Here is a 13,907-nt window from a genome sequence, read left to right on the forward strand (position 1 = left end):
TAAATGTACATGCATATGAATATTAGGCCTAATAAATGTCACTCTGTCTTCTTTCCATTGATGTCTCTCTCTGCTCCCTCTGTCATTTCTTCTGATGATATCACACGGAGGAGATTTTCAGTTCAGTACTTCCTGTACTGCAGAAGTAGCAGTCTTAGGGAACTCTCTGCTTAAAATCATCCTCCAGGTGACATCACCTATTGCAGGGGTGGCCAACCCTTGTCCTCAAGATCCTCAGCCCTGCTTGTTTTCCAACTATTTCTGCCCTACCCTCTGCTGATTACATGGATCAGGTGTGTTCAACCAATCAGAAGCAGGAAATGCAGAGATAGTTGGAAAACAAGCAGGGCTGAGGCTCTTGAGACCAGGGTTGGCCACCCCTGACCTATTGGGTTCTTCAGCCTAAAGCAAAGAGACTCTGTGACAAGGGACCCATAATCTGTCCATGCTTACCACATGATAACATATATGTTAGTGTGCTCAGCCTTCGTTACAATGACTTCAGCATGTCTCATATATACACACAAAGGAGATCTAGTGTAAGCAGTTTATTCAGTTCATTTTTAAATTCTCATTTAGAGACCCCGAACAGTACTTTACAGGGTGTGCCGTTTGATGATGACTGTATAGAGGCCTGCGGGGTACATCAGCTGAGAGAAATCCTTCTATAAATCTTTGTTGGACCATGGAGACTTTAATATTTCCAAAGCCTGGGAGCTAGCAACGGAAGAAAATTAAGGAAAACTGTCCGTAACATATGCATGATAATGACAATGATGTAAAATGATTGGAGTAACTAATCTTTTTATGTTGGGTACCGTCCATGTTAATTATTAATTCAATAAAATTGATCATTTGCATTTATAACACAGAAGATCTGCATGGCTGCATAAGTCTTAACAAATACATTTTGCAGCTTATCTTGCTTTTCTCCATATGCTTTTCTGCATGTGAAAAAGATTGAAACTAAGAAGATATGTGCTATGCTGCCCAAGTCACCAACAGGAAAATTTGATCCGGTTTTGTTATCGTTTCTCAGACTGAGAGGTCTTGGATGCATTGGGGGTGTATACATTTGGAAATTTCATCACAAATGTAGCTCCTCTAGCCTCTCTTCAGCTTTATTTTCTATTTCATCTATCAACAGGATCTCCAATTTAGAGCTGCTGTGCAGTTGCCTCATACAGAACTTAAACTTGGCTGGTAATGTCATTGTCAGCACCGCTGAGTCTTCACTGACTTCAGGCCTTGACAAAGCTTAAAAATAGACACCTCAACGACAACACAAATACACTAATCCAATATATAGATGCCATAGTTGTTGAGATGTTCCCTAATGTCAAAGGGCTTTTATCAAGATATCAAAATCCTTTCACATGACTCTAGCATTTAAACTACCACAGCAGAACTGATGATGCATCAAAGGCAAAAGGAAGTGATGTTACCACGGAATGCGATGATGTCACTGCACATCAAAGCACTCTCACAGGAACAAGGCCAACACAGAGGTTAGACATTGAAAACAAACCAACATTCACCTGTTTAAAGTGAGTTGATTTGTTTAGAAAAGACAACACCCCTTAAAGCTTACATTAGTTTATAGCAGCAAAATTTGCAGCCCTGTGAGAACTTGCAACACAGGATTCAACATCTTTAAAAAGAACAATATGCAAAGAAAAAAATTGCCCCGTAATAAATTTGAAGCCTTCTGGCCCTACGAGGAGGAAAATAGACTCTTAAAGGAAGAACTGGAGGAATTGAAGAAGGAGCACAAAGTAAAAACAGCTTTTTGTGAAACATGGAAACAACAACAGCAAGATTACTTGGAACTGAAGAGGCAAATGCAGCTGATGACCAAAGAGAGAGGGGTTCTGAGTAAGGAGCTGGAGTACTACAAACAAGAATGCTTGCTGCTCAGAAAAAAGAGCAAAGACCAAGAAGTGACCATCAGCAGGATGGACAAATCTCTACAGGAGAAAATCCATGCCCTGAAGATGGAGGTGGAGAAACTTCAGAGGAACAAGAGCATTTTTGATGATACAGTGACTGCCAAAAACCACAGGGGGGAACTTGCCAAAAAAGATAAAGAAATTCTTAAAGAGAAAAGGAGATGCCAGAACCTTGAAGATCAAATAAAAAAGATGACCAAAGAGAAAGAATCTAGACAACAACCAGTAATCATCAACGTGCACAAGGTGGGTGAAGATGAAGTAGTGAACGAGTTTGAGACGAACACAGTCTTGAAAGAAAAGCTGACCACCACTAAACAACAGCTGATGACGGTGAAGCAACAATTGCAGAAGAAAGATCACATCATAGAGGAAAAGGAGAAGGAGTGTGAGCACCTGAAACAAAGAATGACACAGCTGCCACCTCTAGAGAGTTTAGAGAAGTATCAGGAAACAATCAGAGATCAGCATAAGAAGATCCAGGCACTAACTGGCAAGTTAAACATGTACCAAGCCAAAACTGAAGAGTACAAGAGGGAAAAGGAGAAACTGGTGGAAGAGGTAAATACCAATAAAAAGCTGTACCTCAATAAAAAAATACAAAACCAGGATTCAAGAAAGGCCCGAAAGAAGAGTAAAGCTGAGCCGCCCAGCGAGGACAAATCGGGCGTCACTCACCTCGGGCCAACCCTCAATGAGCAGCAGACAAAGGAGCAGAAGCAGACCAAGAAAATCATTCACCTCCCAGTTATCTCCTGCAAACTACAACTGGAGCCAGAAGCTAATTATGTTCAGGCCTGGCCTAAGCATTTGTCAGGAAAAAAACTGGAACAAACCCCAGCAAGCAAAACCAATCAGCGTAAGTCCAAAGGTAAGTCAAGTGAAATCATTCTTCCACCCATCCAGATCGTTAAGTCTCTGAACACACTGAAACATCAGACAAGTCCTCATAACTCAAAAAACTAAATCTTAATCACTGAAACAATTGGCAACTACATGTCGGTTAAGATTCTTCTTGAAGTTGGGTCATGGCAACTGGCCTTTTGTTAGGTTGAAACATTTTGCTACTCATCCAAGTCTGCTTCTTCAGTCTGCAGATAGTTGGTTAGAGACCACAAATTTATGCTCCAGGTTTGGTTTCACTTCACCCCTGGCACGAATAGGCTCGTTAGGTGAAACAAAGGATGGGGAGGATGTGAAGGATGTACCGCTGCGCAACCCCTCTTAACACCTAAAATGGGCCATTAAGTGTGTCCAACCTGGTGCAGGTGTGAACTGGTTCTGGTCTATCTGGTGATAGATAAAAGGGCAGCATGATAACTAGAAGACAGGTTATGTCTAAGTCCTCAACCTCTGTTGAGAGAGGGGGTGTATATTTGCACATGCAAGGCTTCCCCCACCCCTCTCTCAAACCACTTGTCCTATATTTAAACGTCACAGTTCTCAAACGAGTGTCCTTTGTTCCTATGATGAAGGTACACAGCTGATTCATTATATTGCTATAGCATACACTATATAGTGTATGTGGTCCAGTGCAGTGAAGAATGCTCTGAGCTGTTCATTGGAGAAACAGCCGCTACACAGGAGAATGGCACAGCACAGGAGGAGTAACTCCTCAGGACCTGAATCAGCTGTGTAACTTCACCTTAAGGACAAAGGACACTTGTTTGAGGACTGTGACGCAAAGAGGACAAGTGGTTTGAGAGAGGGGTGAGGGAAGCCTTGCATGTGCAAATCTACACCCCCTCTCTCAACAGAGGTGGAAACTTAGACACAACCTGTCTTCTATTTATCACGCTGCCCTTTCATCTATTACCAGAAAGACCAGAATCAGTTCACACCTGGACCAGGTTGGGCACACTTAACGACCCATTTTAGGTATTACGAGGGGTAGGGCAGAGGTGTGACTATTACATCCTTCACATCCTCCCCATCCTTTGTTTCACCTAATGAGCCTATTCAGGTGAAGGGGTGGAGTGAAACCAATCCTGCAGCATAGATTTGTGGTCTCTAACCAACTATCTTCAGACTGAAGAAGCTACTTGGATGAGTAGTGAAATGTTTCAACCTAACAAAAGAAAAACCATTTGCCATGACTCAACTTCCAAATTGGCAACTACTAAATTTCTTAAAATTTAATTAATTGTAACTAATTGGCTTAGTCTGGTTGACGTCACCCAGGAAGGGGGTTTCCTCTTGTGTGGTCCTTCCCAAGGTTTCTTCCAGTTTACTGTTACTGGTTATTCAGGGAGTTTTTCCTTGCCCGCTTGAGGAATGACATCATTAATTAAGACACTGAGTAATAATTGGTGGTTAATTAGGAACTTACAATACAATACAATACAACATACAATTGACAAAATGAAACAATAAATCATTAAAAGTAATAAACTGTCTGTTTTCTTTTTAATTACAAACATCTGCAGGGTTTTCTATTTTCCATTGCAATTGCTGTTATCGTTCAGATTTCTAAGTGAAACTTAGAAAGCACTATGAAACACGTTTAGAAAAGTGCTGTATGAAAAAAAAAAAAAAACATTATCAAGCACCAAATAAACAAACATGCATTTTCTGCAATGTGCAAATATGTGGTGTTAAATAACTCTGTCAACAGTTACCTTTCTGTTTTGTGTGCTGCAGTATATGTACATATTTGGCTCATTGTCCTTTTGTGGGTTTAAAACCTGATGCATCAATCTCAGAGTCAGTGGATAACAGCTAAATGGAGCTCATTTCTGCCACCACTGTCTGTGTTCTTTCAGGTGTGTTCTGTCGCCGGTAGCAACCCCAGTGGACGTTGTTCATAAAATGCACAGTTCTCATGATGCAGAAGGTTAAAGTTAAAATGAGACTCTGAGTTAGTCAAATCCAAACATACTAAAACAGCTTCAGAATGAAATCCTATGTCTTTGGTACTAAACCTCTATTGCAGCTTAAAAGAAAAAAACAAAAACAAAAACAATGCTGAGTAAACAAAGAGGGAATTTACGGAGCCCCTAAGAGGATTGGATTGGATTGGCAAAGAAAAATAAATAAAGTGAGCACAAGAAACATTTCTGTCTCATACCTTCTAATATGCAAATCCCAATGTGGGAATTTGTTGAGTTTTAATTTAAGCTTGGATTGTATTATAGGAAATTACAGCTTTGCTTGCTAGTTGTTTAGGTGTTATCCGCCAGAAACTAAATGCATAAATGCATACGCAGCAGTGCGCATTGCCTGCAAAAGCCCAGTTTATCTGCGTGTTCAGCTGCTCGTTTCAGTATCATAAAGTGCAAACACTGTACATGACATGTATCCCCTTGGTAATAGCAATCACCTCATGACAAATAGCAATTCAATTGTTAAATTGACCTTTAAATAATATAATAATTCTTGGCACACATTCTCATATAAGAAGCAACGAGACTGATCTAATACTCAAACTAAATACTTTTTAGAGATCACCTAAAACTATCTGATGCTACCAGATACTATCTGGTGATCGTTGGCTAAAACTCCAGATGACTGCTTCACTTATCCACTTGCTACACCCACTACTGACCATCTATTGCTAGCTGATGCTACTAATATGAATCGGCAGTTTACAGCTAACACCCAACAGTTAGCATAGTTCGGCTAACAGCTACAGTGTTTCAACAACTTTAGAAACGTGTTCAACACCACCAGACCCAAAGGTTGGACTCAGGAGCTTATTAGTAAAACTGCATGTTAGCGTCAAATCTACTTACAATACTCCTCATTTGAGCTTCACTCGGTTTTCTTGGCTGCTTCTCCCTCTTGGTCTGTGTCATATCACCATTTTTTTCTAGCTCAAACTGAGGAAAAAAAAACACGTAACTATTAGCCTCTCAATGTACAGGAACTGTGGCATTATATGGAAACTGGAATGTAGTTATTTTAAAATAAGCTAAAATAATTTGTTAACCTGTAATCATTTTAAGAGCTAAACAGATATTATGTTAAATGTTATCGATTAGCCTTGTCTTGGGCAACTGGCTCACATCTGTTAACTTATTGTAACTTATTGTGACAAAATGAGTTTATACACACAACACGTATTATTTGGTAAGTCCTTAACATTTTAAATAGATTTATTTATTTTATTGTTTTATATATTATTGGCCTTATAATTTGGAAAACTCAGCCCAATCAATGAGAGTTTAGACCGATTATTAGCTGACCAATCATATTCCATGTCACTGCACTGTCACTGAGTCCACATTGCAGGTGATGTCCTTTTAGCAAATTAATTTTATATTTAGATAATTAATCAATAAAGAATAAAAAAGAAGCTTAACACAAATTTGTGAGAAATGTATCTTGGCAATTAGACATCCTTGCCTTTTAGCAAAATCCACCTCTAGTAATTTGAAATGTACATGCATATGAATATTAGGCCTAATAAATGTCACTCTGTCTTCTTTCCATTGATGTCTCTCTCTGCTCCCTCTGTCATTTCTTCTGATGATATCACACGGAGGAGATTTTCAGTTCAGACGATGCCATGCCTGTACTGCAGAAGTAGCAGTCTTAGGGAACTCTCTGCTTAAAATCATCCTCCAGGTGACATCACCTATTGCTTGGGTGGCCAACCCTTGTCCTCAAGATCCTCAGCCCTGCTTGTTTTCCAACTATTTCTGCCCTACCCTCTGCTGATTACATGGATCAGGTGTGTTCAACCAATCAGAAGCAGGAAATGCAGAGATAGTTGGAAAACAAGCAGGGCTGAGGCTCTTGAGACCAGGGTTGGCCACCCCTGACCTATTGGGTTCTTCAGCCTAAAGCAAAGAGACTCTGTGACAAGGGACCCATAATCTGTCCATGCTTACCACATGATAACATATATGTTAGTGTGCTCAGCCTTCGTTACAATGACTTCAGCATGTCTCATATATACACACAAAGGAGATCTAGTGTAAGCAGTTTATTCAGTTCATTTTTAAATTCTCATTTAGAGACCCCGAACAGTACTTTACAGGGTGTGCCGTTTGATGATGACTGTATAGAGGCCTGCGGGGTACATCAGCTGAGAGAAATCCTTCTATAAATCTTTGTTGGACCATGGAGACTTTAATATTTCCAAAGCCTGGGAGCTAGCAACGGAAGAAAATTAAGGAAAACTGTCCGTAACATATGCATGATAATGACAATGATGTAAAATGATTGGAGTAACTAATCTTTTTATGTTGGGTACCGTCCATGTTAATTATTAATTCAATAAAATTGATCATTTGCATTTATAACACAGAAGATCTGCATGGCTGCATAAGTCTTAACAAATACATTTTGCAGCTTATCTTGCTTTTCTCCATATGCTTTTCTGCATGTGAAAAAGATTGAAACTAAGAAGATATGTGCTATGCTGCCCAAGTCACCAACAGGAAAATTTGATCCGGTTTTGTTATCGTTTCTCAGACTGAGAGGTCTTGGATGCATTGGGGGTGTATACATTTGGAAATTTCATCACAAATGTAGCTCCTCTAGCCTCTCTTCAGCTTTATTTTCTATTTCATCTATCAACAGGATCTCCAATTTAGAGCTGCTGTGCAGTTGCCTCATACAGAACTTAAACTTGCCATAGTTGTTGAGATGTTCCCTAATGTCAAAGGGCTTTTATCAAGATATCAAAATCCTTTCACATGACTCTAGCATTTAAACTACCACAGCAGAACTGATGATGCATCAAAGGCAAAAGGAAGTGATGTTACCACGGAATGCGATGATGTCACTGCACATCAAAGCACTCTCACAGGAACAAGGCCAACACAGAGGTTAGACATTGAAAACAAACCAACATTCACCTGTTTAAAGTGAGTTGATTTGTTTAGAAAAGACAACACCCCTTAAAGCTTACATTAGTTTATAGCAGCAAAATTTGCAGCCCTGTGAGAACTTGCAACACAGGATTCAACATCTTTAAAAAGAACAATATGCAAAGAAAAAAATTGCCCCGTAATAAATTTGAAGCCTTCTGGCCCTACGAGGAGGAAAATAGACTCTTAAAGGAAGAACTGGAGGAATTGAAGAAGGAGCACAAAGTAAAAACAGCTTTTTGTGAAACATGGAAACAACAACAGCAAGATTACTTGGAACTGAAGAGGCAAATGCAGCTGATGACCAAAGAGAGAGGGGTTCTGAGTAAGGAGCTGGAGTACTACAAACAAGAATGCTTGCTGCTCAGAAAAAAGAGCAAAGACCAAGAAGTGACCATCAGCAGGATGGACAAATCTCTACAGGAGAAAATCCATGCCCTGAAGATGGAGGTGGAGAAACTTCAGAGGAACAAGAGCATTTTTGATGATACAGTGACTGCCAAAAACCACAGGGGGGAACTTGCCAAAAAAGATAAAGAAATTCTTAAAGAGAAAAGGAGATGCCAGAACCTTGAAGATCAAATAAAAAAGATGACCAAAGAGAAAGAATCTAGACAACAACCAGTAATCATCAACGTGCACAAGGTGGGTGAAGATGAAGTAGTGAACGAGTTTGAGACGAACACAGTCTTGAAAGAAAAGCTGACCACCACTAAACAACAGCTGATGACGGTGAAGCAACAATTGCAGAAGAAAGATCACATCATAGAGGAAAAGGAGAAGGAGTGTGAGCACCTGAAACAAAGAATGACACAGCTGCCACCTCTAGAGAGTTTAGAGAAGTATCAGGAAACAATCAGAGATCAGCATAAGAAGATCCAGGCACTAACTGGCAAGTTAAACATGTACCAAGCCAAAACTGAAGAGTACAAGAGGGAAAAGGAGAAACTGGTGGAAGAGGTAAATACCAATAAAAAGCTGTACCTCAATAAAAAAATACAAAACCAGGATTCAAGAAAGGCCCGAAAGAAGAGTAAAGCTGAGCCGCCCAGCGAGGACAAATCGGGCGTCACTCACCTCGGGCCAACCCTCAATGAGCAGCAGACAAAGGAGCAGAAGCAGACCAAGAAAATCATTCACCTCCCAGTTATCTCCTGCAAACTACAACTGGAGCCAGAAGCTAATTATGTTCAGGCCTGGCCTAAGCATTTGTCAGGAAAAAAACTGGAACAAACCCCAGCAAGCAAAACCAATCAGCGTAAGTCCAAAGGTAAGTCAAGTGAAATCATTCTTCCACCCATCCAGATCGTTAAGTCTCTGAACACACTGAAACATCAGACAAGTCCTCATAACTCAAAAAACTAAATCTTAATCACTGAAACAATTGGCAACTACATGTCGGTTAAGATTCTTCTTGAAGTTGGGTCATGGCAACTGGACTCCTTTTGTTAGGTTGAAACATTTTGCTACTCATCCAAGTCTGCTTCTTCAGTCTGCAGATAGTTGGTTAGAGACCACAAATTTATGCTCCAGGTTTGGTTTCACTTCACCCCTGGCATGAATAGGCTCGTTAGGTGAAACAAAGGATGGGGAGGATGTGAAGGATGTACCGCTGCGCAACCCCTCTTAACACCTAAAATGGGCCATTAAGTGTGTCCAACCTGGTGCAGGTGTGAACTGGTTCTGGTCTATCTGGTGATAGATAAAAGGGCAGCATGATAACTAGAAGACAGGTTATGTCTAAGTCCTCCACCTCTGTTGAGAGAGGGGGTGTATATTTGCACATGCAAGGCTTCCCCCACCCCTCTCTCAAACCACTTGTCCTATATTTAAACGTCACAGTTCTCAAACGAGTGTCCTTTGTTCCTATGATGAAGGTACACAGCTGATTCATTATATTGCTATAGCATACACTATATAGTGTATGTGGTCCAGTGCAGTGAAGAATGCTCTGAGCTGTTCATTGGAGAAACAGCCGCTACACAGGAGAATGGCACAGCACAGGAGGAGTAACTCCTCAGGACCTGAATCAGCTGTGTAACTTCACCTTAAGGACAAAGGACACTTGTTTGAGGACTGTGACGCAAAGAGGACAAGTGGTTTGAGAGAGGGGTGAGGGAAGCCTTGCATGTGCAAATCTACACCCCCTCTCTCAACAGAGGTGGAAACTTAGACACAACCTGTCTTCTATTTATCACGCTGCCCTTTCATCTATTACCAGAAAGACCAGAATCAGTTCACACCTGGACCAGGTTGGGCACACTTAACGACCCATTTTAGGTATTACGAGGGGTAGGGCAGAGGTGTGACTATTACATCCTTCACATCCTCCCCATCCTTTGTTTCACCTAATGAGCCTATTCAGGTGAAGGGGTGGAGTGAAACCAATCCTGCAGCATAGATTTGTGGTCTCTAACCAACTATCTTCAGACTGAAGAAGCTACTTGGATGAGTAGTGAAATGTTTCAACCTAACAAAAGAAAAACCATTTGCCATGACTCAACTTCCAAATTCGCAACTACTAAATTTCTTAAAATTTAATTAATTGTAACTAATTGGCTTAGTCTGGTTGACGTCACCCAGGAAGGGGGTTTCCTCTTGTGTGGTCCTTCCCAAGGTTTCTTCCAGTTTACTGTTACTGGTTATTCAGGGAGTTTTTCCTTGCCCGCTTGAGGAATGACATCATTAATTAAGACACTGAGTAATAATTGGTGGTTAATTAGGAACTTACAATACAATACAATACAACATACAATTGACAAAATGAAACAATAAATCATTAAAAGTAATAAACTGTCTGTTTTCTTTTTAATTACAAACATCTGCAGGGTTTTCTATTTTCCATTGCAATTGCTGTTATCGTTCAGATTTCTAAGTGAAACTTAGAAAGCACTATGAAACACGTTTAGAAAAGTGCTGTATGAAAAAAAAAAAAAACATTATCAAGCACCAAATAAACAAACATGCATTTTCTGCAATGTGCAAATATGTGGTGTTAAATAACTCTGTCAACAGTTACCTTTCTGTTTTGTGTGCTGCAGTATATGTACATATTTGGCTCATTGTCCTTTTGTGGGTTTAAAACCTGATGCATCAATCTCAGAGTCAGTGGATAACAGCTAAATGGAGCTCATTTCTGCCACCACTGTCTGTGTTCTTTCAGGTGTGTTCTGTCGCCGGTAGCAACCCCAGTGGACGTGGTTCATAAAATGCACAGTTCTCATGATGCAGAAGGTTAAAGTTAAAATGAGACTCTGAGTTAGTCAAATCCAAACATACTAAAACAGCTTCAGAATGAAATCCTATGTCTTTGGTACTAAACCTCTATTGCAGCTTAAAAGAAAAAAACAAAAACAAAAACAATGCTGAGTAAACAAAGAGGGAATTTACGGAGCCCCTAAGAGGATTGGATTGGATTGGCAAAGAAAAATAAATAAAGTGAGCACAAGAAACATTTCTGTCTCATACCTTCTAATATGCAAATCCCAATGTGGGAATTTGTTGAGTTTTAATTTAAGCTTGGATTGTATTATAGGAAATTACAGCTTTGCTTGCTAGTTGTTTAGGTGTTATCCGCCAGAAACTAAATGCATAAATGCATACGCAGCAGTGCGCATTGCCTGCAAAAGCCCAGTTTATCTGCGTGTTCAGCTGCTCGTTTCAGTATCATAAAGTGCAAACACTGTACATGACATGTATCCCCTTGGTAATAGCAATCACCTCATGACAAATAGCAATTCAATTGTTAAATTGACCTTTAAATAATATAATAATTCTTGGCACACATTCTCATATAAGAAGCAACGAGACTGATCTAATACTCAAACTAAATACTTTTTAGAGATCACCTAAAACTATCTGATGCTACCAGATACTATCTGGTGATCGTTGGCTAAAACTCCAGATGACTGCTTCACTTATCCACTTGCTACACCCACTACTGACCATCTATTGCTAGCTGATGCTACTAATATGAATCGGCAGTTTACAGCTAACACCCAACAGTTAGCATAGTTCGGCTAACAGCTACAGTGTTTCAACAACTTTAGAAACGTGTTCAACACCACCAGACCCAAAGGTTGGACTCAGGAGCTTATTAGTAAAACTGCATGTTAGCGTCAAATCTACTTACAATACTCCTCATTTGAGCTTCACTCGGTTTTCTTGGCTGCTTCTCCCTCTTGGTCTGTGTCATATCACCATTTTTTTCTAGCTCAAACTGAGGAAAAAAAAACACGTAACTATTAGCCTCTCAATGTACAGGAACTGTGGCATTATATGGAAACTGGAATGTAGTTATTTTAAAATAAGCTAAAATAATTTGTTAACCTGTAATCATTTTAAGAGCTAAACAGATATTATGTTAAATGTTATCGATTAGCCTTGTCTTGGGCAATTGGCTCACATCTGTTAACTTATTGTAACTTATTGTGACAAAATGAGTTTATACACACAACACGTATTATTTGGTGAGTCCTTAACATTTTAAATAGATTTATTTATTTTATTGTTTTATATATTATTGGCCTTATAATTTGGAAAACTCAGCCCAATCAATGAGAGTTTAGACCGATTATTAGCTGACCAATCATATTCCATGTCACTGCACTGTCACTGAGTCCACATTGCAGGTGATGTCCTTTTAGCAAATTAATTTTATATTTAGATAATTAATCAATAAAGAATAAAAAAGAAGCTTAACACAAATTTGTGAGAAATGTATCTTGGCAATTAGACATCCTTGCCTTTTAGCAAAATCCACCTCTAGTAATTTGAAATGTACATGCATATGAATATTAGGCCTAATAAATGTCACTCTGTCTTCTTTCCATTGATGTCTCTCTCTGCTCCCTCTGTCATTTCTTCTGATGATATCACACGGAGGAGATTTTCAGTTCAGACGATGCCATGCCTGTACTGCAGAAGTAGCAGTCTTAGGGAACTCTCTGCTTAAAATCATCCTCCAGGTGACATCACCTATTGCAGGGGTGGCCAACCCTTGTCCTCAAGATCCTCAGCCCTGCTTGTTTTCCAACTATTGGATATATAATATATATAATGCAGAGATAGTTGGAAAACAAGTAGGGCTTAGGCTCTTGAGGACCAGGGTTGGCCACCCCTGACCTATTGGGTTCTTCAGCCTAAAGCAAAGAGACTCTGTGACAAGGGACCCATAATCTGTCCATGCTTACCACATGATAACATATATGTTAGTGTGCTCAGCCTTCGTTACAATGACTTCAGCATGTCTCATATATACACAGAAAGGAGATCTAGTGTAAGCAGTTTATTCAGTTCATTCTTAAAGAGAAAAGGAGATGCCAGAACCTTGAAGATCAAATAAAAAAGATGACCAAAGAGAAAGAATCTAGACAACAACCAGTAATCATCAACGTGCACAAGGTGGGTGAAGATGAAGAAGTAAACGAGTTTGAAACGAACACAGTCTTGAAAGAAAAGCTGACCACCACTAAACAACACCATTCTGCCACTACTCTCTGTGGTTTTTTGCAAGTTCCATTGAAATAAATCCCAATATTAAGACAACTCATTGATCTAATTTAAAAGGAGCTACACACAGAAGGTTTCTATCTCTTTGTAATGACCTGCTAGAAATGTGTAACACACAAATAGAAGCCAAACAGGCTTTTTATTTAGGGTTTTTTCACACCTTAGTGTGTTTGCTGTGGTCCAAAGTGGATGAGTTTGTAATACTTGAAACGTTTTCCTCTTGGTTTAATTTCTTTTCACACTGATAAAAATCCAAGTGAACTAAAATGCATCATTCTGCAGACATTGTGAAAATGTGTGAGTGCGCGGTTAACCCGTAGAAAGGGTCAGTGTTCAAAAATGTTGAATTCATTTTTTCCAGTACAGTACCCTGTAACATTTTTTCATTTTAAGTTTTCTTCTCCACATGACAAATTGTCGACTTCAGTCAAATCAGGTTGTTAAAGTAAAACCCTTATGGATTCAAATTGAAAACAGTGCTGTGTCTGCGTGAGTTAGCAAGTTATAGTTTGAACACCATATCTTGAGCTGAGGTTAGCCAACTTTAATTTATCACAACGACCAGTAGGTACAGTTAAGTAATTAAAACGTTTTGATTCTAGTATTCGTACTCCGTGGTCCGTGTGCAGAC

The 13,907-nt window shown here is 39.5% G+C and overlaps 1 pseudogene; it reads right to left on the reverse strand.

Annotated features, from left to right (window-relative positions):
- Positions 1–13,907, reverse strand: part of LOC117152976 — a 93,289-nt pseudogene that overhangs the window by 41,832 nt on the left and 37,550 nt on the right.

This window comes from Anabas testudineus, chromosome 17 (assembly GCF_900324465.2).
Source record: "Anabas testudineus chromosome 17, fAnaTes1.2, whole genome shotgun sequence".
NCBI classification, from domain to species: domain Eukaryota; kingdom Metazoa; phylum Chordata; class Actinopteri; order Anabantiformes; family Anabantidae; genus Anabas; species Anabas testudineus.